We start from the raw sequence: 26,840 nt of genomic DNA on the forward strand, positions 1-26,840 counted from the left end.
TCCTTCTTATTTTCATTCTTGGTTCAGAAATTTGATTCAAAATTTGTCTATATTTTCTATTAATTGAGGTAAATTGTTGCTGTTTATAGTTAGGGATTTGAAGGTACCACTTTTTTTTATTTAATGGGTGCTTTCACTACTAGAAAACTAGTTATTACAGATAGATATTTCCGATGGATTTTATCCCTCGAAAATACAGACGGAATTTCAGAGGAATTTTTTTGTCGGTAAACAAAAAAAATGAATTAGCATAAATTACATATGGAAAAAAATCTGTCGATAATTCCGTCGAAAAAAATTTTTTTTCGTGAAAAATAGTTACAGACGGAAAATCCGTCTGTAATTAAATGAATAAAGATGTTGTATTTTATTAAATTATTACAAACAGATTTTTCTGTCTGTATTTTAATTTATTCCGTCGAAAGAGGTGAAAATAAGGGTAAGAATATCATGTTCTCCTCGACGGCGTCTTCATTTTACAAAACACCCCATCCTTCATCGACGTCGCTTCTCACTGATTCTCACTGATTCGCTCCTAATCCTTCATCATCGGCGCCTTTCGCCCCTTCACCGCCGTTCCCGAAGCTCCATCACTCCCCTTTCCTAATCTCTCTGTCACATCCCTTCTCCAATCTCTCTCTTTCAGTTTCGATGCTGATGACTTTCGCTACCTTCTCCACGCCGTTTTCTGTTGCCGCTCGCTAAAGCTCGTCAGCGTCATCGCCGCCGCTTCTACCTCTTCTTCTCGTCACCGTTAGTTCAGGTAGGTTCCGTCGTTCCTTCAAATTACATTGATTTTCTCACAATTGTATCTGTTCTATTCTCAAAAGAAATTTAGGGTTTTATTATAGTGACAGATATGGCAAGCTTTTTGTGAACAAACTCCCTTCATTCTTCTCTTCTTTGTTTCTTCCCTATGACTGTGTAACTCTTTCTAGTCTCTGCCATTTATTCAATACATAATTTCAGAGATATATATAATTCAAAAAGTAATTATTTTCTTGCTTGGATGGATTCTACTTGATCTTATTGTCTCCATAGTTATTTGAAGGGTTGAAACTTTTTTTTTCTCTAACATTCTTCTTTGGCTGAGTAGCATGACAAAGATTTCATAGAGTTAAGTTTACAATATAGTACACTATTAACAAATATAGTGGCAAGATGCGTTTGAATTATGAAAGAAGTAGTAACTTCAAATTGTTTGTAAGTGGTGGGATTGTGTTGCATTGCCAGATGATATTGATTCTTCAGATGAAGATTCATTCAAGATGCAAATAAAAGAATTGGCATTCAAGGTGAGAATTCTTCAGATGTATGATTGTGCATGACACAAAATTATGTTTTTGCTGATTTGATGCCATACCTGATTTTTTGCTTATTGATTAATATTTCAGTCTCTCCAACTTCTTAAGAAAGCTATATTTGACAAAGAGTGTGAGCCATGTATCCTTATAAATTCTTTTATTGATACACTCATTCATGTGTATGATGAAGACTATTTTATCATGTGGAGAGTTATCCTAAATTCCTTGACAATTTCTAGTATTCTCCCTTGATATCTATGGACACATCATTGGCATGTTTGAACAAAATAATCTGTAAGAGTTTTTTGTATTGTGCTTTTATATTTTCCAGTGATTTGGTTGTAGCTTCTCCTGTGGAGGATTACTTTTTATACATTGATGATCTGAAAAATCCTGATAAGATTAGAATTTTGTTCAAATTACTTTTCTACTTTATCTCCAAAGAAAGAAATTAAACTCTTTTGACTCGATTCCTTTCCTCGTCATTGTTAATGGTAGGAAGAAACAAATTTGTATTGAAATTGCTAGTTAGAGTAAATAAATGAAAAAAGGATCATTATCATTATTAGAGGAATGGTCAATTGGTCATGGATTGTGCTTCCTATTTTTGGAATTGAAATCATTAAATAAGAGGGACTTAGGTGCGTGTATAGATCAAAACAAAGAAATGATAAGGTGTTCATTCTGATCTCCATTATGCTCTTTGTATGCTACTAGCATCTATGTTCTGCTTCTGAGCTTGGAAATTTGAAGCATGTATATAAAATACATTCTAGAGAGAGTTTTGGAAACTAAATTTGTGTTGTTTTAATGCAGATCGATTTGAAACTGAAAGTGTGTAGAGACTCTTCAACGAAGAAGGTTCTGGTGCAGGAAGCGACGTTGTTTGGTGTCAAGACTGTGATTCTCGGAACTTCAGTGACGTAGCATACAATCAAGTCGTCGATGTCGGTTGCTAAGTACGGCGCAAAGAAATTGCCAAAATGTGTCTTTGTTTTCACTGTTGATAAGAATTGCGAAATTGTGGGCAGTAGAGAAGCTTCTAGAGCATACCTGATGATCAAGGTTAATTTTCTTTTAACTTTGTAATTTGTTATGAGTATGATGATTTTGATTTATTATTATTGTTCTTTTGATCTTTTGCCTATGTGAGATGTAGAATTGATCATTCTCTTGGTTAGGAAAAGGAAAATTATAAGAAGGAATTGAGACTGATACAAACTATAATATTCTTAAAGTGTTATAAGCAATATTCAGCATTGGCGACTTCTCAACACTACAACTTGGCCTTATTATCAGTATTATTAAACTGTTATAAACAATATTCTGGGTGTTTTAAGTATTGTTGGATAGTTGACAATATAGTATATTGGGAATTATTGGGTTGGTAACCTGGATTTTAGATTCGTTATTAGCAGAGGTTGAGAAAATAATAAATTTCTTGATGGGGACATTAATATGGGAAGGGTGGGAGTTAAGAAGACTAAAATTCTAATAATGCTTCATAAACAAAGGATGAATGAGATATAGAGAATACATATTTAATCACCCCAATTTTTACAAGAACTAGCACTTTGTATTTGACTCTTCCAATTTACAAGTGACAATTGAACGTTGGTCTTTTAAAATTTCATATTTTGTGTTGCTAGTAGGTTATTTGTGCTTTACAGCTTGGTTTTTATTTTAAACAAATTTGCTAGAAAATGAGAACTTTTTATTTCAGCAAAATTTATATCTGATAACCTTGATCCATCCAAATGGCTTTGATGGAATATTTTTAAATTTGTTTGCTGATGCGTGAGTATCTTATACCCTTTTTCTAGTTGTTTTCATAGTGTTTTTAGTTATATTTTACTATGTTTTTAGTGAAAAATTCATCTTTGGATGCTACTTTGAGTTTTTGAGTTATTTTTATGATTTTAGGTGAATTTCGGGCGTTCAGAGATGAAGAAAGGATAGCAGATGCTGTCAATCCTGACTTCTGTGCATTTCAACGAGCATATCTTGAGCTATAGAGGTCTAATTGAAGCAAACTCAACGAAGTTAGAAAGCTAACTTCCAGAGCTTTCGAAAGGTATATGATAGTTTATACTTCTTTTCCAGAATACTACCAAAACTGGCGTTAAACGCTAAGCTTGGGTGTTTAACACCCAAGAAGGACTGACCTCCCAAGTTGAACGCCCAAAACTGTCGTTCAATGCCAGCCAGGGATCAGAAGCCAACGAATTCACCCCCTTCTCCACGTTCAATGCCCAGATCCCAAGTTGAACGCTAGGCATCAGCCGAAACACTCACCAAGTGGGCCCCAAAGTGGATTTCAGCACTCCTTATGCTTTTCTTATTTTATATTTGTAATTCTTAAATTAAATTAACATCTTTTAGGTTTAGTTTGAGAGATTTTTACTATAAATAAGGGACTTCCTCCCTCCTGAGGATCACGCCTCCCAGGAAGGGAGAAACATTACTTTATATCTTCTTTTACGTTTATTTTGTTTTCTCTGTAAAGTATGAGTAACTAAACCTCCTGGTTAAGGTTAGGAGATCTGTTTATTTCTATGGATTAATATTATTACTCTTCTATTTTAATTAATGTTTGATTATATTCTAAGGTGTTTTTTTTTCTTAATCCTATGAATCTGGGGTGGAACGATAGTATGACCCCTATTCTAAATTAGCACTTATGATTCTCGACAGAGCTATCTTGTTTGAGTTACAGCTTCAAAACACTCCTCCTAAACTGAGGGTTACCTGCGGATGATTGGGATATGTGACATAAAATCCTGTCAGTTTTGGGTAATTAAGGTTTCTAGGGCGCTAAACTAGATCTCTGAATTTCACCCTTGACCTGATAGAATTGACCTTTTTTGTGACGTTTTAGTAAGATTTGGGGAGATTAACTTGCTAAGACATTAGGTTTTAATCACTTATGGTTTGCCATGGAATGAATCATTCATTGTTAAAATAGTTAGTAAGAAGTATTAATCCGAAAAGATAAACATCTCTAAGGCCTTAACTGCTTCCATATATGATCTCTTTACCAATCTTTAATTGCTTTTCTTTATTTTCTTATTTTATGCGAATTCAATAACAACTCTTTTTCTATTTTCCTGACTAAGTCCTGGAAGACAACTATTACTTGCTCAATCTAACAATCGTCGTGGGATCGACCCTCACTCACCTGAGGTATTACTTGGACGAGTCAGTTAACTTGCCGGTGAAGTTGTGCGAGTTTAATTTTTGTGCACCAAGTTTTTGGCGCCGTTGCTGGCGATTGTTCGTGATTGACAACTACTGGTTGTCTTGTTACTTAGATCAGGTACTTTTATCAGTTTTTGACTATGTATTTCCTTTTGAGTTTCTAACTTTTGAGTTTACTTATTTCTCTGTTTTTCATTCAAAAATTTTCATTATTAATTTTCTCTTATTTTCAAAGTTTTAAGTTTGGTGTTTCTTAGTAGTTTTTGTTTAATTATTGTTCTTCCTGATTTTTGAAAATTGATCTTGTTTACTTTCTTCTTGTCGAATTTTTAGTTATTATCTCTTATTTAATTTCAAAATTTTTAAGTTTGGTGTTCATTTAGTGTTTTTCCTTTTTAAATTTTTTTAAAATTAATATTGTTTGTCTTTCCCTTTTTAATTTTTGAATTTTTCTTGTTATCTTATTTTGATTTAATTTTAAATCTTAAGTTTGGTGTCTTTTAATATTTCCTTTTTCTTTTTAAATTTCAAAATTTTCAAATATTTTCTTTTTCTTTTTAATTAATTTTCTTTTTAAATTTTCAAATCATATCTTGTTTATCTTTCTTTATTCTTGATCTTTATCTTATTTATCTTTTCCTTAATTTTGAAATTTTGTTATCTTATCTTATCTTTTCTTTATTTTAAATTCAAATTTTAAGTTTGGTGTTTCTTTAGTTTTTCTTTCTTCCATTTTGAATTTCAAAATTTTTATTTGACCTTTTCTTTATAATTTTCAAAAATTTTCAAATTAAATCTTCCATCTTTATTTTCAAATCTTCTTAGTTAATTGTTTGCTTTAACTTATTTTATTTTTAAGTTTGGTGTCTCTTTAATTTTTCCTTTTCATTCTTTTTGAATTTCAAAAACTTTTAAACCCCTTTCTTTCTAATTTTTTCTAAAACTTTTTCGAAATTGCTAGCTATTCTTTTTAATTTTTGAATTAGTATTTTACTTTTTTATTTATTTTTTAATTAAAAAAAATTCTTCCTTGCTTTTCTGTTTACCACATGGTGCGTTTAATCTTGTTTGGTGTTTTGTGTTGAGGAACAATTATGGAGAGGGATCACATGGGTTACTACTCACATCCAAAAAGTGATTTATATTATTGTGGATGGAGGAACTACCCGGATTTTGGTTGGCAAGGTCAAGAGCAAAAAGATGTCAATGTCCTGTATTCGATCTATCGAAAACAATCATCTTCTTGTTCATATCAAGAACCATTATCTTTTGATCTTGCCTACCAAGAAGTGGAGCAAATAACAGAGAAAGTTTTGCAAAAATTTTTATCCTTATCCCCTGCTTACTCATACCAAGAACCATGCTTCTTTTACTCATATCAAGAGCCACCATCTCATTATTCATATCAAGAATCATCATCTCCTTATTCATAACTATCAGCTTTAAAGCTTACCATGAAAGAATTAAGTGAGGCCGCTCAAAGTTGCATACACGATATGAGAATGAGTGTCAAAAATGTAGAGGGACATGTGGAGGTGATTACCAAGTGTTGCGCAGAGGAACAAGCAAACTCCCTCACAAGAGAAGCAATGCAAATTCCTACAAAAGAATATGGGGGAACCATTCAAAGGAGTCCATACCCCAGTGAATTAGAGAACTCTCCACCCTCACACATGGAAGAAGAAGAAGATGCGCGAATAAAGAAGGTTGTAGGGGAGGAAAACAAGTATGAAAATTTACACTCAAATGAAGTAGAGAGCTACATAGAGGGTGAGTTCATTGAACCACCAATTCCAGAAGTTCCTGATAAAGGGTACACTCCACCCATCAACACCTAAATCCTGAATTCAGAGTGGTAGAGATAATCAAGGAATGTACTGAAAAGGGGATCATGACCAAAGAACAAAAGATGATATCTATAAAAAAGAGAAGGTCAGCAAGAAGCAATACAACCCCTACCCTAACAAGCAAAGAGAATCAAGCTGATAACAATAAAAGAAAGCTTGTTAGGAGGATCAAATCTGAGGGCACCAATCTTCTCCTTTTTTTCCCCTTGGAGTCATTTCTTTTAACCAACTAGAAGAAGAAGAAGAAAATTCAACGATCAAGTGTCAAGCTAATGACATTAAAGAAGCGCTTGTTGGGAGGTAACCTAACCATAAGTATCTTTTAGTTTATTTCATTTTTATCTCAGTTTATTTTTTTATTCTATTCTTTTTTGTCTTAATTTTCAAAGTTTTTCCTAGGTTTTTTAATGTTTGTGATCATATATAGTGCTTAGAACAGGGACAGAAGAACTCAGAATGGAAGAACAGAGCGCCCTTGAGCAAGAAGGCTCTAGCACTTAATGCCAGGTTGGGAGTTTAGCGCCAGCAAGGAGGCAAGCAGTCCTGGCGTTTAACGCCAATAAGGGACCAAGTTTTCTTTGCTTGGGGACAAGCAAACTTTTTAAGTTTGGTGCTGTAGAGCGAGCTCTGGATTTATATTATCATCAATTGTACTCAAGGAAGGTAAATCATCTTCGTGGAAGATCAGTAGCCACCATAACTGAGGTGGTTAAGTTTCATTATCCCTTCCTTTATCTTATTTCCTGTTCCTATTTCTAAAAAAAAGAAGTAGTAAAATACATAAGATATTGAGTTATATTATCAGTTATTCTGATTACTTTGATGTGGTGGCTTGATCTTTATTTTAGGAATGTATGAATTAACTGAACATACTTGATGTTGGGGTTGGGCATATTGACTCTTAAGGAATAGGAATTTAGAGAAGTATTATTGATTCTCTGAAAAATAAAAAAGATTGATTCTCGAAGCAAAAGAAGTAGCAAAAAAAAAGAAAATAAAAAGAAAAAGAACAAAAGAAAAAGGTCAAAGGCTTTGAGCATCAGTAGTTAGGAGGGTCAAAATTGGCCTAAAATGCTCAAAAGAGTTGCTATCCCTAACTATATGCTTGTGGTGTGAAGGTGTCAAGTAAATCTTGACATTGAACATTTAAAGTCGTGATCCAATGCTATAAAGAGTACTCCTGCTATAAAGAGTACGTTTAAGGCTTTGAGCACCACTGTTTAAAAATTTTAGCAAAGCTAAATTCGAATCCAAAGGGTTCCCCCAGTTAAGTTCTTGTGTTGTTTATGTATCAGGTGGTAATACTTGAAAAAAATAACACTTAGAGTCACGGCAAGGCTCAAAGGTTAAAAGCACAAAAAGGAAGCAAAAGCTGTGTTCAAGAATCAAGAAAAACTTAAAAAAGAGAGTCAATAATATCATCCGGATTCTAGTTCTAAAGGATGCCAATATTTCTGAGCTCCAAGGAAAAGTGAGATGCCAAAACTATTCAAAGATAAAGAGCTAATAGCCCCATTCAGTAATTGGAACTGAGCTTCATTGACAACTCTAAAACCTGATGTATTTTCCTCTTCTAATTAATCCTATCTTGTCTTTGGTTGCTTGAGGACAAGCAATAGTTTAAGTTTGGTGTTGTGATGCATGAGCATCTTATACCATTTTTCTAGTTGTTTTCATAGTGTTTTTAGTTATGTTTTACAAAGTTTTACTATGTTTTTAGTGCAAAATTCATCTTTGGATACTACTTTGAGTTTTTTTGTTATTTTTATGATTTTAGATGAATTTCGGGCGAATTTGGCAAAGTCTTGTTCAAAGACAAAGAAAGAATAGCAGATGCTGTCAATCCTGACCTTCGTGCATTCTAACGAGCATATATTGAGTTATAGAGATCCAATTGATACGATCTCAACGGCGTTAAAAAGTTAACTTCCAGAGATTTCCAACGATATATGATAATCTATACTTCTTTTCTAGAATGACTGCCAAAACTGGCATTAAACCCCAAGCTTGGGCGTTCAACGCCAGCCAGGGATCAGAAGCCAGCAAATTCATCCCCTTCTCCACGTTCAATGCCCAGATCCCAAGTTGAACACTAGGCATCAGCCCAAACACTCACCAAGTGGGCTCCAAAGTGGATTTTATCACTCATTAGGGTTTTTTTATTTTATTTTTGTCATTCTTAAATTAAATTAACATCTTTTAGGCTTAGTCTAAGAGTTTTTACTATAAATAAGGGACTTCCTCCCTCCTGAGGGTCACGCATCCCAGGAGAGGAGAAACATTACTTCAGATCTTCTTTTACATTTATTCTATTTTCTCTGTAAAGTATGAGTAACTAAATCTCCTGGTTAAGGTTAGGAGCTCTGCTTATTTCTATGGATTAATATTATTACTCTTCTATTTTAATGAATGTTTGATTCTATTCTAAGGTGTTGTTTTCGTTCTTAATCCTATGAATCTGGGGTGGAACGACAGTATGACCTCTATTCTACATGAGCACTTGTGATTCTCGACAGAGCTATCTTGTTTGAGTTACAGCTTCAAAACACTCCTCCTAAACTGAGGGTAACCTGCGGCTGATTGGGATATGTGACATGAAATCCTACCAATTTTGGGTAATGAAGGTTTCTGTGGCGCTGAACTAGATCTTTATACTTCACCCCTTGATCTGAAAGAATTGACTTTGTCTGTGGCGTTTTAGTAAGATTTGGGAAGATTAACTCGCTAAGACATTAGGTTTTAACCACTTATGGTTTGCCATGGAATGAATCATTCATTATTAAAATAGTTAGTAAGAAGTATTAATCCGAAAAGATAAACATCTCTAAGGCCTTAACTGCTTCCATATATTATCTCTTTACCAATCTTTAATTGCTTTTCTTTATTTTCTTGTTTTATGCAAATTCAACAACAACTCTTTTTCTATTTTCCTGACTAAGTCTTGCAAGACAACTATTACTTGCTCAATTCAACAATTCTCGTGGGATCGACCCTCACTCACCTGAGGTATTACTTGGACGACCCGATGCATTTGCCGGTAAAGTTGTGCGAATTTAATTTTCGCGCACCACTTGCTTAGTTGAATTTCTTTGAAGCTTTTACCTGTCATTGTACAATTTTTATTTCTTCTTGCTGTGTAATTCCTGAGATAGCTGCATTTTTAGAGTATTTGGTTTATTGTGTCTGGTTCATTGAAAATATAGAAACTTATTGATTATACTTTTTGTATATTGTGAACCTAGTTCTATTTCATGTTTTGCAGTATTGATGCATGTTATCATCTGATTGATGAATGGAATGTTAAAATAAAGAGGAGTTTCTAAGTTCTAACTAACATATAAACACTTGACCCTTTATCCCATTTTCTATTTGTCTGATTGGTAACTGTTATATTCAACAAAATGGTACAGAATAGAAAAGTTGAGTAAAGTTCATTGATTAAAGGCATGCATGTCAACATACCGATATGTGAATTTTGTTGGAGTGATGAATGTTCCCTTCTTTAACTAAGAAGTAATGTTCCAATAATTATGATGATAGACAAGCCTTTGTAATTTTGTCATGTCCAAAAAGCAAGAAGAGATGGACCCTTAAGCATTAATTACTATGACAATGTGTCACTCACAAGCAGCATCACTTTCTAGTTTTAATTCCTTGGTTGTGCGCTCTGTTATCATCAAAGACCAACTCAAGAGCTTTATTCTTTTTATTTTTTTGGGGTTAGAAAAAAAATATTAAATGAGTAAATTATATCAATGATGTGTTTTGTGTTGATGGACTAGCCTGATTTGTTGGGGAGTTATCAATGTTGATGTTTTGGACATTTTTGTTTAGGTGTTCTTGTTATTTAGATGAACCTTTTGGCTTAGGTAGTGTCTTTTGGCTTGTTTCTACATTTTTATGCTTCTCGGGCTACAATTTATAAAGTAAAAGATATTGAAAATCTGCTATTATTTTTTGTTTCTTTTTTTTTTTGTCTGACTCTTCTTGCCATGCCTTTTTTATTCTTATTTTTTATATTTTTTTTCATTGAATCAATTATTTGTACTTACACAGTAGAAGACAGGACAGAAAAACTATAATATGAATTTTTTAGAAGCATATTTAAAATCATATATCTACAATTTCAAGATTTTATTCTCTATCCATTACAATTGTTTAGTTATTTTTTTGTTTTAATTATTTTTTAAATCTAAATTTCACTCCTGTTTTCTTTTTCATTTTTTAAGATATTTTGAAAATTCTATTCTTTGTACTTTATGATTGTTTAGTTATATTTTTGTTTTAATTATTTTTTAATTCTAACTTTTATTCTTGTTTTCTTTTTTATTTTTTAAGGAAGCTTTTTTATCTTTTCATTTTTTGGATTTGAAACCAGCAATTCTTTCTACAAGTAATTTTTCATAAAGCACAAAATTTTGCATTGAGTAAGCCTCCTCCCTAATACCTTTCGTGTGCTACATGTTATCCGGGATGCAAGTAACTTTGTTTCTGTTTCTGTTTTGAGTTATTCTATCGCTCCCTACATGGTTTTGCTTGTAATAAATTGGCGAATTTAACTCGTATATTACTCTCTCATCTCATAATTTTGATAAACTGTGATTGGTTCTTCTGACACAACCCATTTTTTTAAAAAAAAAATTAGTTTTATGTGCTGATTTACTATTTATTCATTTGTTTGTGCTATTTCATTAAATTAGATATTGTTAAGAGTTGGATTAAAAGCCACAAGATAGTGTAGAATATAGGAAATGTCTAAATAGATTTCTTGACTTTGCATTTGCCAATGCATCATCCGATGGGATGATACATTGTCCATGTCCGTTGTGTGGGTTCCAGATTTTCCAAACTAGAGAGGATATGTACGATCATCTGCTGATGAAACCTTTTTCCCTAATTATACATTTTGGTTACATCACGGTGAGAAGATCGTAGACGAGAGCTCCAGCGGTAGAGAAGAATTGGAACCCATTGGAAACTCAGGAGATCCAACGCGTGACATGGTCCACGAGGCATTCAACTTTTTGGGACTGCAGAGTGATGATGAAGACTCAATGAATGAACATGTCGGAGACGGTGCGGAGGGGTTGCCATGCTTATCTAACCAACCTAGCCATGAGGCTCATGGCTTTTACGACTTGCTTGAGGATGGCGAGCAAGAATTATATCCGGGATGCTCAAGATTCTCGAAGCTGTCTCTCTTGGTGAGGCTGTACTATATAAAGTGCATGTGCGGAGTGAGCAACAAGGATTTCGGTTTGATTCTAGAGCTATTGGGGGATGCCTTTGAGCATGCAAAGATTTTGAAGACCTTGCACGATGCCAAGAGGATTATAAGGAAGCTCGGTATTAAGTACAAGAAGATGGATGCATGTCCGAATGACTACATGCTATACCAGGGCTCCGACCAAGACCTGTCTAGATGTAAACGGTGTGGGACATCCAAGTAGAAGAAAAATACCAAGAAGAATTCTTCAGTAAGGATCAACGTTGTTGTCAAGAAGAATGGGAAACCTCAAGCGGCGAAGATTCTTCGTTACTTTCCTCTGACTTCACGGTTGGAGCGATTATTCATGTCCAACAAGACATTTGTAGACATATTGTGGCACATGAGAGGAACTAATTCTGACAGTTCTTTGAGGCATCCCAAGGATGGCGAGGCCTGAAAAGTATTTGACAGGAGATATACTGACTTTTCTGGCGGTCCGTGCAGTGTTCGCTTAGCCTTGGCCAGTGATAGATTCAATCCTTTTGGAAACTTGAGTTCAAAGTACTCAATATGACAAGTGATTCTTGTTCCATACAACTTATCCCCTAGATTTGCATGAAACAAACAAACTATATTCTCTTCATGATTATTCTCGGTCCTAAAATGCCTGGCAATGACATAGATGTCTACCTACAGCCCCTGATCGAGGAGTTGAAGCAGTTGTGGGCCGGTGTTGATACGTACAATGCTAGTGAGAAGAAAATCTTCAAGATGTATGCTGTGTTGCTATGGACTATTAGCAATTTTTCGGGTTTGGGCAATTTATCTGGCTGGAATACGTACGGTGGGAGAGCTTGTCCCACGTGCAATTTGGATACCGAGACTAAGCGACTCACCTTCAATAAGAAATAGTGTTTCATAGGTCATCGTCATTTCTTGAATCACGATCACGGATATAGACAGGACCAGAGTAGGTTTGATGGTAAGGTAGATGATAGATCTCCACCTGTCAAATTGACTGGCAAGGATATCTTGAGACAGTTGGAGGGTGTGCACGTCTCGCTTGGCAAGGTGCAAGTAGTAGACGGTAAAAGAAGGCGTGGATAGCAAACTGTAGTGCAGGACGAGTCTCCTTGAAAAAAAAAAGAGTATATTCTTTGATCTCCCATACTGGGAGGACAATGAATTACGTCACAACCTTGACGTGATGCACATAGAGAAAAATATGTGCGACAACATTATTTTCACCATGTTGAACGTGAGTGGTAAATCCAAAGACCACCTAAAAGCTCGAAAAGATCTCCAGTTGATGAAAATCAGGCATGATATGTGGCCACTTGAAGGTGAAAAGTATCTCTCTGTAGTCTTTATCATGTCCAATCTACAGAATGATGTCTTTCTGAGGACTATCAAGAATGTGGTTTTTTCAGATGGGTACTCTAGCAACATCTCTCGCTGTGTTGATTTAAAACAGCACAAGTTGTTGGGCTTGAAGAGTCATGACTGCCACATTCTAATGGAACATTTATTGCCAATTACGTTAAAACATGTATTGCCCACCCCAGTGTCTGCCATCTTGGCAGAGTTATCCTCATTTTTTTTTTACAAATATGTAGTAAATCCATAGAGTCTCAGCAACTTCCTCTTTTTCAGGATCGTGTGGTCCATACTTTGTGCCACCTGAAGATGATTTTTCCACCTTCCTTGTTCACAGTCATGGTTCATGTAACGGTGCATCTGGTCGAGGTGGCCCAGTGCATTACTGGTGGATGTACCCAACTGAAAGGTAATTGTATAAATAAGCATTTTCGATCTGTCTTATTAAGATAGCTTAAACCTACTAGTTTACTTGTTATGTTCTCGAAGGTACTTTTGTCGTCTTAAGCATTACGTGCGTAATAGGGAACAACCAGAAAGCTCAATTGCAGAGGGCTACTTATCCGAGGAGAATCTCATATTCTATTCAAGGTATCTAGATAATGTCGAGACTAGGATCAATTGGCCGACGCGCATTGATGATCAGCCGAGCGAAGCTGCACTGACTGAGATTTAGCATGTTCTCAAAGGTTGGAAAGGCAGTCGGGGCTGCTTCATTTTTTACTCTAACAGCAACCGAAAACCTTCAAGCACATCGTCATGTACTAGTCAATTGCATTAATGTAGAGAAATTTTTGGAGTAAGTATGGAGTGTGAGATCTAAACGTATGAAGTGAGCCAATATGGTATTGAGAGTATTGACCTTGAATCAACTTTTTATGTGCACGGTGAGTTTAGAGCCATCACAAAGAGAAAGCTACGAAATGAAACAAGGTCCCAATCTCACATAGATAGTGTTGTGCACAGAGAATTTTCCAACTGGTTCAGGCATGAGATAATCCCTTATATCTCAGGATCCTACGACCATTTGATGCTATCTTGCGTCTAATTGTTCCATGCCAGGTTCCATTTGGAAGCACTAGTCATTCGAATGAGTTGTAGTGGCTTGCCTATGGTCCCATCGCTCAGGCCAGACGCTTTAAGGCTTACAATATCAATGGATTTAAATTTAGAACCATGTCGAGGGAGGAAAGGATGAAAACACAGAATAGTGGGGTTTATGTCACTTCAGATACTAGAAATTATGCAAGCAAACGGGATAGCAATGTTGCCGTTGGCGGTGTCTCATATTATGGGAGATTAGTAGACATTATTGAGCTAAATCACAGTGGTCAATTCACGGTAGTCTTATTCAAGTGTCTTTAGGCAGACATCATGTCGGGCAGAGGCATACGACAAGACTTTTTGGGCCACACCTGTGTCAACTTTTCCACTCTAATTCACACTGGTGATCGAGAAGACGACGAGCCATACATCTTAGCATCTGAAGCGTGTCTTGTGCTCTATGTGGATGATGAAGTTGACAACGGATGGAGTGTAGTAGTCCATGTGAAGCCAAGAGATTTGTTTGACATGGGTAAAGATTATGAACATTGTGGGTTGACCTTCATCCCCAGCCTTGTATGACTAGCTTGCCTGAATTTGATGTCAAAGGCCTACGGTTGACAAGAGATGGCGATTTAGAAAAATCCACTAATGACGACGTTGAAGATTGTGATGAGGCTGCCGATTCATAAATACATTTCTCCATCATGCATATAGCTTATATTCTTAGGAGATTCTGCATATATATTACTATCATGCTTCAACAATGATGTACAGTGGATTGTATTTTAATCACATCATTAGACAATAGATTGAATTGATCGATATATTTTAGATATTTAAAAAATTTTTCTTTCATAAAAAGCTCTTTTATCTAAATTTTGGTAAAAAAAAAATATAAATTTAAGAGAGTGATGGACATAAGAACATTTAGAGAGTTATAGCACAATAATTTAGTATCACTTACAAATTTGATTATGTTATCGTGCATCTTCTCAAACTTTGTTTAAATCAGACCAAGAATCTGAATTTAGGATAGTAGAGTGTTGTAGACATAAGTGGAGAACTTATCTCGTGTTTTACAGTGCTGTGATTTTTTATTCAAATCTTCGCGTAACCACATTTTTCTTCTATCCTTGTACATTCTTTTTATGTTTGTGGCCTATCAGGAAAATTGGAGAGCCGAGACTTCTTTTTGGTTTGCAAAAGCATCAGGTTTACAGAGAAGATGATAGATGCATCTCCATTCTCTTCGTTGGACCATGCAACATCCTTTGACTTCCGTTTCATATTTTTGGATGAAAACCATTTTAGGTGGTTATGTTAAAATTTTAGGAATTGCTTCAATGGGACCGAAGGTACCGGGCTAAATTTTGATTTGAGTTTATAACAAGCAGTGACGGACCTAGACAATTTTAGGAGTGGGGACAAAAATATATATACTAAAATAAATTTTGTTAAATATTGTTAATTATGCTAAAAATATATTGGAGATATGAAATAAAAAAAATGAACACTTTCATTCTTAAAATACTATTCATTATGTATAATTTATAAAAACATGTTTTTTTATTTTTAAATCTTAATCTTAAAACATTTTAATTAAAATAGAGAAAAGTTTTCATCCTTATTAATTTTACTTCTATTAATTTTTATACACATTTAATGATAAAAGAATAAATCAATTGGTGCATTAGTGTCTATTAATATACTAGTATTTATAATTTGAAACTAGAATATAATTATATATAAATACAAAAAAAAACTAAGTTTGTATATGAAAAGTATATTTATATAAAATAATAGAAACTTAATTTATAACTATTTTCTCTTTCTTTTTAAAATAATTAATTTTTTATATATTTTTAATTTAATTTTAATATACTGTTCAGATTAAAAATTTTACGCAATTATATGTTATAATTAAAAAAATTACTCTTTACATTCATCATGTAAATAGTTATCTAAAAGAATAAATATAATTAAATGACAGTGTAAAAAAATATATTTTAATATATCAAATTAACTTCTATACTTTTAAACAATTATTCTACTACTCATTATAATTTTTAAATATTGATTACCTCTCATTCAATTAAAAAGTTTTTTTGTTATAATATTTATAACATAAAATACTTTTTAATCTAAAATGGTTGTTACAAAAAAAATTATTTTAAGAGATAAAATAAAAAGTAATATATAATTTTAAAATAAAGAATATCAATTAATAGATAGATACTACTCTGTCTTATCTCAACTAATTTTTAAAAACAAAAAAGATACTAATAATTTGGATTGATTAATTTAAAAAATTATGTTATCACTGTTAATTATTTTTTTATTGAGTTAATTTATTTACTTATTTTCAATTATGATACTAAATCAAGTTTAACAAAATAAATATTGTTACATGTTAAACTTAAACAAAAAATATTTTAATATAAATCTCGAAACAAAATTTTATAAATTTTTGTCGAAAAAAATATAATTATATTAGGGACAAATATATATACATATATGTAATTATTACTTTTTTCTCAAACTTAGTGGGGGCAAATACCCCCTCTATGTGAACCTTGGTCCGACCCTGATAATAAGTACAGACACGTAATTCTCACAGAAATACTTGAGAAGGTGAAGGTAAATATTCATGTTTTACTTTTGTATTTATCTATGTCTAGTGTATATAAAAATTCTTTAACTATATAGTTAAATTTTAATTTCAATTTTGTAAAATTAATACATTAGATTCATTTAGCTATGTTTAAGTGCAAAGAGTACAACAAATATTGATAATAGAAATACAAGCCGAATCACCATTGAGGCGGGATAATTTAATTGTATATTGTAAAACAAGATAAACTCTATTTGGTCTTGCTGGAAGAAACTTAATGGCATAAAATAGAAATCTTTTTGTGGAAGACAAAAATGGCTGGTCTTTGCGCCTTTAAAGTGCCTGCATGTCTCTATCCTCTACAAATCTATTGGTTTTTAAATATACTCTTGCTAAATTGCTTGTATTGGCATGACGTGAGGTTGCTCAAAGTAAGCTCCCAATTTTGTATTAACGGTGACTTATTTAATCATATTGAATTGTGAAAGATTAGCAATATATCCTTGCTAAGGGGCTTTAGTGGGTTGATGACAGGAAAAATTCAGACCTGAGGGGACCAATTTTTGTATTTACAGAAGTATTCTGTTTTTCAATTAAAAATTTCTCAAACAAAAAAAAAGAAAAGTAGTTTGTTCTGACTGAGTGACTGTCATTATATTTTGACTCAAGTTAGGAGCTAATTGTTTGTTGTGCTTTTTTTTGTAATTGAAATTTATTGTAATTTATCTTTTGTTTATTCAACATTCAAACAATGTATCTTACTTTATAGCGGCCTAGAATTACATATTCAATCCAGCCTTGGATTATGAAATTGTTCTTGTATCATAAAGGCTTCTAAAACTATGTAATTATCACTGAGCAGTTTCTTAAACCTTTGAGTATTATCAAATTATAATACCTTTTTATTTGATAATTGGTCTTTGTGTGTTTTCCTTATTATTATTATTATTATTATTATTATTATTAATCATTGATTCTTTTCTATGTCAATTATCATATCAAGATTCGAATATGAATTTTTTTTCCAGACAGTATTTATACATTAATTATGGTATATTGTGCAGAAATGCTATGAAAACTTTCTTGTTTTTGAGCTAAATATTACAGCATGAGAGGAATTCAAACTCATAAAACATGGCCTTGAACGACTATGGAACAGTAAGAAAGACATTACTTTTACGATGTTTATGTAATCTGATTATGTTCACACACTAACTCCTCTTATTCCAAGCTTGTTTATCTATGATGTAACTCTCAAGAATGTCTCAAGACAAGATTCAATAGGAATCTGAAGAACCAGAGGAGGTGGTTCCAGATTCAATGGAGAAAGAGGACATTATCTCCTCCGATAGTTTTGATGAGGTTGATTCTGCTGGACGAAAGGCTTTTATGCTGTCATATGACTTCAATAAAACGCTTGAAGAGAATGAATATCCTTATAATGGAATGTCTCCAGAGAAAAAAAGTGCGTGATACTTGGCTATATGGGCTAAACAATACTTGAACCTTGAGGATAGTGCAGTAGTTTAGATGAAGAATTTTGGTCTAAGTTGTATAGGATAGCTGAGACTTGTTTGTTGAATTTGTCTTGACTTTATAACTTATCAGTCTGTTATTAGGGATTGTTATTATGCTACATTGAAGGCCATTGGTTTACAACCTATTTCTGCAATTTGTTAAAACACTCTTATTATTATTATTATTATTATTATTATTATTATTATTATTATTATTATTATTATTATTATTATTATTACTATTCACGTATATTATTTGACCACCGTGGAGCTCCTAATTAATGTATACCTTGACCTGCCATGATGAAATGAAGTTGTTTTAACTACTAATGTCTTGCTATCAGTTTCAGGAAGTAATTTTCTGATGCGAATAATTTCCTTATGGTCTGTGCAAGTGATGCCTAAACAGCCAGGTTTTGATGATAATAGGAAAGTTATATTTAAAGATCAAAATTAAGTAAAAACCAGCAATGAATCAGTATGACAATTTTGTCAACTCCAAAGTACAAAATTAATGAAAATAATAACAAATGAACATTGAAACATCACAAGGTACTGGTTAACTTTTTATACTCTTCCAACCCTTTCCACCTTTTCAAGTAACTGCATTATTCAGAGTGATTCCTTCCATTATCAGGGTAGCCTCTTCAGAATCTTTTTTAGTTACAAAATTCACCAAAATAAAAAAGAAGAAAATACATTAAATTCTAAATTGATGAAAAAAATTAAAAAATGCCTATATTTCAAAACTCAAACTCTTTGAATTGCATTGCAGAGGTGATAATAGCTAAAAAAAGATATTGGAGTTAAAAGTGTGCTCAGAACAATCATCATTGCCCCTCATTCATCAACTTCATTGCAAGTCCTATTGCCAATTGAAGAGCATTTTCAGCATATCCAGCACAACTTAAATACTAATGATTTATTCGTAATAGCACCATAAACCATTACTTGAAGTAAGCCAATCCTGAATTGCAGTGCTCACAGCAATCAGATTCTTGGAACTCCCACTGCAGTGCATATCTAGCTTTGACCAAGGTTGAATTTAGGCTCAATTGTTATGTCAGGATCATGACTTATAGAAATATTAACATCAAAATTACTGAAATCAAACTGAATAAAAATTTCAATGTAATAAGATAATCCATGTTTGAAAACACTTCCCTTATTCCCTGACAAAGGAAAATATAACAAAGGGCAATTTTACCAATAGTACTCTCTGAGTAGTCATGCTATCCTTCCCATGGCAATTTTAATGCACCAAAACTAGTTGAATATGCATAAATCATGTTCCAAAAACATACTGCATATTAAAAACAAACTTAGGAAGAGTGTTGTACTTTAGAACAGAGCAAACCTGTAAATAGCTTGAAACATGCTGTTTTGTGACTCCTGGCACATTCATATACTCATGTATTTTCTTAGGACCAGCTAATCATCATAAGAAAAAGAAAACAGCTACTATTATCATTACTGTACAAGATTATAAGCATGTAGCAAGTAGCCATGGCAAGAAATCGAAAAGGATTAAATGAGTTTTTGGTCATGTAAAATTAGTAGGTTATAGTTTTGAATTATTATTGAAGATGATGGTAGAGATCAATTTTAGGGATGATCTGAATATCTGTTCAGAAACTAAAACCATAAATTGCTAATTTTAAAGGGATCAAAAGCTGAAGGGGACTAAATTTAATTGTTAAAGTTGAAGTAAAATGAAATAAAATATGACAAAAGCTGCTTATAAAAGGTTAAAATAAAATAACAAAACCAAAATAAAAATTGAAAATAATCTTATTTAATAAGAATCAAAACTAAAATCAAATAAATGTTATAGCAATCTAAACCACTGGTATTATAACTTTTTAGTACGGTGTCTTATATTATCTCAATTATTATTATTATTATTATTATTATTATTACTAAAACACTAACACACTTAATAACAACGGCCTTATATATATATATATATATATAGTTATTTCTATTTTGAAATAAGTCTCAGCGTGCCCCAATCTTTATACATTGTCCTCCACCACATCCCTAACTCAGTCATGAATCCAGTGAACCAATCCTTCACCCAGAGAAACTCTCACCTCTTGCGCTCTTGCCTGTCCTTGCTGTCGCCAACGAGGACTGCTCATCTCCTGTCATCATCTCGGTCTCTAGAAGCTGCTTGTCGCATCACCGTCTCTGCCCGCGTGGTCATTGTCGGTGCCGGTCTACTGCTGCCCGTCCTCTCTTCTCTAATAAGCACCAATATTTCTTTCAATTTGTGATGTTAAAATGTGATTATAGTAGGTGTTCTTATAGTCAATGAACTTTGTGCATGTATCGATCTTTGTACGATGCTCGTCTGTCTTTTGATCAAAATTGATAATATTTAAAAAGTTGAGACGGTTGATCAAATTCCTATTATGATAACCAATACTATTATGAACCTTTCAATTAATCAAGTCTTGTTTTTTATGAAATCCTACTCCATTAACTTCACCAACATATTCAGATAATTTTGATGAAAGCATACTCCAATTAATCATCTCCTCTATAACTGAAAGCAACATCTTGTATATTTGATCAATTTGTGATTACTTGTCTTTCTGTCATTTTTTTAAAATCATCTTAAGTAGGATTCAAAACCCAAATCAATTGTGGGGATGATTAAGAATAGCGGGAAAAAAAATTGAGGTGCCCACTGCCTACCATGGAGAAAATGCATGACAACTAATAATTAACTAGCAAAACAAATTCTCGAAGATACTGAAAAATAGTATAATTATGAATCAATTTATACACGGTTATATGCTTTTTTGGGTTGTTAGGCTTCTTTTCCCTTATTATTTCCGTTTAGTTTCCTTTAAAAATAACATAAAAAGTATACATGCTTATAACTATGTGTTGTGCTGGTTAACTCCGTACATTGTATAATTGTATTTTTTTGGTTAATTTGTACAAACATAACTTACCAGCATTATGTGTTGTTGGAGATAATGTGATTGATTTTTTTTTTCTGCATCCTGTTATTAGGAATTTAAGATGGCTAGGAAAGGTCGTTACACGAAAAAACTAAAATTAGGACCAGGATGTCAACAACCTCAAACGGCTCCGTCTCTGGATTCGGCTTTCCACCACGATGAGTCTCAAATTTTCCCGGCCAACAGTGATAGTGTTCTTACAACCTCACGCCCGTTCCGTTCACCGCGCAGTAAACCAAGTCCTGCTCCACAGATGAGCACAAATAGCATTTAGAACTCAGAGACAGGCCACGTAAACTTGGACGCTAATGCAAATGAGGTAGATTCTCTTGATCAAGAAGTTGATTACCTCTTTGTTACTTTTGGAGCTCAGAGTCTCAAAAGATGCAAGACTATAGAGTTTTGGATGGTTAAGATCATCGGTAACGTATTTAATAATTTTTCTTTGATCAATTTACGCTAGACTCTATGTTATTTATTAGTCTTCGTGCATTCTGTCCATAACGAAGACACATATAAGGTATTATATTTGGCTTATAGATTCCGATGACACAATCAAGCCGGAAAAATTAAGTGTAAGGGAGGCTATGGAACGGCCTAACGGTAGAAGGATCATGCTCAAGTTCAACAACAAAAAGCAGGCAATTGGAGACAAAGTCGGACTGTTGAGTGGCGTTTTTAGTCTGCTAAGATCTGACTATGGAAAATTTTTTATCTGTGAGGAAAGTTGGCGTAAGATTACCACTAAAGACAAGGTTTATAAATAATGTGTCAAGGTAAAAGTTTATATCCATGTTGAATTAAATCTGCTTATTTGTTACAATTATTAACAAATTGTATTATCTATGCAGCAAATTTTCCACTTTGATGAAGATAGTGAAAGAACTATCAAGAAAAATATTTTGAAAAGTATGAAAAACTCCTGAAAGGATACAAGGCTGAGGTTGTATGATGCTTATTACGAGCCAACATCAATGACTGAACAAAATATTGAGAACCGTCTGCCGAGAATTGATCGAGAGCATTGGAAATGGTTCCTTGACTATCGTGCCAAAGCTAAGATGCAGGTAAAAATAGTATATCATTGGTACACAACAATACAATCACAATTGCATTGAGTCTTTTTAAATCAGTTTCTAATCCCCTTTATCTCTGATGGACCAATAGGAGAACTGCAGAAAAAATGCAATAAATCGATCAAAACAACTATATACCCACATTGGCGGTTTGAAAAGCTTCACATGGCGAAGGGAAGAAGAGGTACTTTACTTTTTTATTCACTCTTCGGACTTGTACTTTACTTTTTTTATTCACTCTTTAGACTATCTCTATATCTACATTCTCTTTGATTGTGTGGAATACGGTAATGGCATAAACTTTGTTGTTATAGTCGGAACAATAAGGAAGGAGAGTCGGTAGAGGAGAGTTATGGATCAAAGTGCACAAAAAAAAAGATGGCTCCTATATCAATGATGAAGCAAGAGCCATTGGTGTAAGTACTAATTATAATTGATCTTCAAAATTATGATCTCAAATGGGTTAACAGTTTACTTCTCTATATTTTATTTTGTTTTTTATTTCTTTACTGAATAGTTTACTTCATGAATTGGTTTGTATTGGATTGGAAACATCAATAAAATATTCAAAGATGAGTTTCTATTAGTCCTAATTCATCAGTTTTTCACCACAATTTCATCCCCTATGTCAAACTGGACCCAAAGAAGTTTCTGTTGGCTGTCCACAAATTGTGTGAAATTCTGAGGCTACAGTTTGAATTAGATCAAAGGAATTATTTCGAAATTCACTTCAGTAGCGTTATACTAAAAATCCTTTGCTACGAGTGGAATAAGGCTACAAAGTTTGGGGTTTAGATTCTTATCTATACATAGATAGTGAAAATATCCGTGTTTGTTTCTTTTTCAATTGATGCTTCTTAGTTGCCTCTTTCTTGTATGCTGAGCTATATTTTTATTTTTAATTAAATTGAATGTATTTGTATCGGATCCATATTGTTGATTTATGTCTATAGGAAAGACTTGAGGAGATTGAGCAACAGGATGAGTTTTCTAGAGTGTTGTCTCAAAATGATTCCATTGCTCAAGTTCTTGCAAAAGAGAAATCGGGTAGAGTGCGTGGTGTGGGTTTCAGACCGACTCCTAGTCAACTCTTCGGTCCAAATTCGTATCCGTCGGGCAACGGAGTCTAAGTAGAGGAGACCCAGAGGAAGCTGATGAATGAACTACAGGGAGAGCTGGAAGCCAAGAAGTTGAAAATTAAAGGAAGGCGATGGAGGATGAAGCAGCAACAGAGAAGAAAAAGAGGAAGGCGACGGAGAGTGCTTTGATTTATCTATTTCAACGGTAGGGTGAGGAGCTGCCACCAGATATCGCTGCAAGAATGAATTCAGTGGAATGATAGAGTGAAAAATAATATATTAGGATTGGAGATATTTTGGATTAAAAAAAATATTTTTTTTGAAGTAGACTATGCAACTCTTTGCAAGAGATTTGTTTTCTTTATATTTTCATAAATATATTTTGTTTTGTAGATAATTTTTTTGTTTTTGCCACAAGTTTAGATTCTAAGGTTGAAAATAATAACTCTTACAATAATTATAAATCCAAAAAGCAAAAAAAATCTATAATATTTTAAAATAATTATGCAATTTTTAAAGAAAAACCTAAATTTTGCATTTTTTATTTTTCTTAATTTAGCAGCGGTTTGAAATCGCCGAAAAGTGTCTCAAAATTTAAAAAGTCTGTTCGGGATTGCAGCGTTTTTAAAACTGCGAGGCACAAACTTGAAACTATTGCAGTAAATAGTGGCGGTTTTAAAACAACCAGTAAACATACTGGTCATCGTGGCACTTCTCTTTTGCGGCGGTTATACCAGCGGTTACTAGAAACCGCCGCCAAACCTAATCCCTGAGCCCATAACCAGGGTGATCCGATGAGCCGCAAGCTTTTAATTTTGCAGCAATTTAATACCGCTGCTAATCATAAAAAAAACCGCCGCGAATTTATGCCTATCTTTTTGTGAAATAATAATAAAATTATAAATTAAGTTATTATATCAATTTTTAAATTAAATATTTTTATTTTATATAATTAATTCCAAATATAATGTTTTATTTTCATTTCAAATGATTTTAAATTAAATTAAATCAATGCAAAATATTTTATTTCTAACACAGTTGGACGTATTTTAGATAGAATTAGAAACTAATGACATATGTTGTATATCTTTCAATATGCAGCTGATGCAATGGTGTCAACGGGTCTTTCTGCTTTGGGATACCATTATATCAACATAGGTACGAAAAAAAATTTAGAGTTATTATTGTTATTTTTTTTTGGTGAACGTTATTATTATTATTATTATTATTATTATTATTATTATTATTATTATTATTATTATTATTATTATTATTATTATTATTATTATTATTATTATTATTATTATTATTATTATTATACAGGAGTAAACATTATTATATATCATTACCAATAACTATCATTCAATTCATCTACTATATACTAGAAAAATATTAATATTTTTTTTAGATGATTGCTGGGGAGAATTGAACCGAGACTCACAGGTAATGAATAATATTATTTATTATTTATTACTATTATTAAAATTAAAAAAATTTGTTATGCTTGGAAATTGCAAGTAAGCTATATATGTAGTTAATGATAAAAAAAGAAAAAAGCAAAAAGATAAAAATAAAATATAGAATGCAGATGTTAACATTAATTGAGATTAATTGGAGCTTGAAATTCATCATAATAATAAGGTCTTTCGTTCTTGAATAAATTAAATAGGTATCTTAATAGTTAATAGTGAAAACTCAGGTGCAATTGACTTTACGCAAGGACGGACCAAGGTTCACATAGAGGGGAGGCATTTGCCCCCACTAAGTTTGAGAAAAAAGTAATAATTACATATATGTATATATATTTGTCTCTAATATAATTATATTTTTTTCGACAAAAATTTATAAAATTTTGTTTTGAGATTTATATTAAAATATTTTTTGTTTAAGTTTAACATGTAACAATATTTATTTTGTTAAACTTGATTTAATATCATAATTGAAAATAAGTAAATAAGTTAACTCAATAAAAAAATAATTAACAGTGATAACATAATTTTTTAAATTAATCAATCAAAATTATTAGTATCTTTTTTGTTTTTAAAAATTAGTTGAGATAAGAAAGAGTAGTATCTATCTATTAATTGATATTCTTTATTTTAAAATTATATATTATTTTTTATTTTATCTCTTAAAATAACTTTTTTGTAACAACCATTTTAGATTAAAAAGTATTTTATGTTATAAATATTATAACAAAAAAACTTTTTAATTGAATGAGAGGTAATTAATATTTAAAAATTATAATGAGTAGTAGAATAATTGTTTAAAAGTATAGAAGTTAATTTGATATATTAAAATATATTTTTTTACACTATTATTTAATTATATTTATTCTTTTAGATAACTATTTACATGATAAATGTAAAAAGTAATTTTTTTTAATTATAACATATAATTGCATAAAATTTTTAATCTGAACAGTATATCAAAATTAAATTAAAAATATATAAAAAATTAATTATTTTAAAAAGAAAGAGAAAATAATTATAAATTAAGTTTCTATTATTTTATATAAATATACTTTTCATATACAAATTTAGTTTTTTTTTTGTATTTATATATAATTATATTCTAGTTTCAAATTATAAATACTAGTATATTAATAGGCACTAATGCACCAATTGATTTATTCTTTTATCATTAAATGTGTATAAAAATTAATAGAAGTAAAATTAATAAGGATGGAAAATTTTCTCTAATTTAATTAAAATGTTTTAAGATTAGGATTTAAAAATAAAAAAACATGTTTTTATAAATTATACATAATGAATAGTATTTTAAGAATGAAAGTGTTTATTTTTTTTATTTCATATCTCCAATATATTTTTAGCATAATTAACAATATTTAACAAAATTTATTTTAGTATATATATTTTTGTCCCCACTCCTAAAATTGTCTAGGTCCGTAACTGACTTTACGTGAAGTTGATATCTGAGAGCTGTTAGATGATTTAATTAATTCATCTAACAACTCTCAGATATTAATTTTTACGTAAAATCAACTGCACCTGAATTTCTACTATAGTTAATAGTAAGTCACAATTCTATTATGACGTTGATCTTTTTTGTATAAAATATGTGTAAATGTGTAATTTTTTATGATGAACCGAGTAATTTAATTTGTGAATCCAAATATGACTCTTGAGCCTTGATCCAAAAATTAATGCTAAAAAATTACACTTACTTAAATATATCAAGTATCACGAGAAAATTCACATGATAAAATGTTTCATTTCATTTTTTTGTGGCAGGGCAATTTGGTTGCAAAAACTTTAACATTTCCTTCAAGAATTAAGGCTCTAGTTTATTATGTTCATAGCAAAAATTTAAAGTTGAAAATCTATTCCGATGCTAGATATGTATCTCAGATTAAACACAGTATTAATATTAATATTAAAAATTTATTTTTTTTAATTACAATAATATCTTTGTAGATCAGATATGTAGCAAAATTATGCCTGGATCACTGGAACATGAAATCCAAGATGCAAAGACATTTGCTTCTTGGATAATATATTCATTTGAAAGTCATTTTACATTTATATAAAAAAAATTATTTTGATTCGTGTATATATAATTAACATGTTTTCAATGTTAATA

At 32.0% G+C, this 26,840-nt stretch overlaps 2 long non-coding RNA genes across 2 annotated transcripts; both read left to right on the forward strand.

Annotated features, from left to right (window-relative positions):
- Positions 1-1,207: 1,207 nt before the first annotated feature.
- LOC112794196 (uncharacterized) lies at positions 1,208-1,598 on the forward strand. The gene is made up of 3 exons (XR_003198755.3): positions 1,208-1,295; positions 1,395-1,443; positions 1,544-1,598. It is a non-coding gene; the product is annotated as an uncharacterized lncRNA (long non-coding RNA).
- Positions 1,599-20,103: 18,505 nt separating this feature from the next.
- On the forward strand, positions 20,104-23,634 carry LOC140184288 (uncharacterized). The gene is made up of 6 exons (XR_011880713.1): positions 20,104-21,504; positions 21,623-21,858; positions 21,934-22,149; positions 22,250-22,342; positions 22,473-22,574; positions 23,112-23,634. It is a non-coding gene; the product is annotated as an uncharacterized lncRNA (long non-coding RNA).
- Positions 23,635-26,840: the final 3,206 nt, after the last annotated feature.

Source organism: Arachis hypogaea, chromosome 4 (genome assembly GCF_003086295.3).
Source record: "Arachis hypogaea cultivar Tifrunner chromosome 4, arahy.Tifrunner.gnm2.J5K5, whole genome shotgun sequence".
Lineage (NCBI taxonomy): Eukaryota > Viridiplantae > Streptophyta > Magnoliopsida > Fabales > Fabaceae > Arachis > Arachis hypogaea.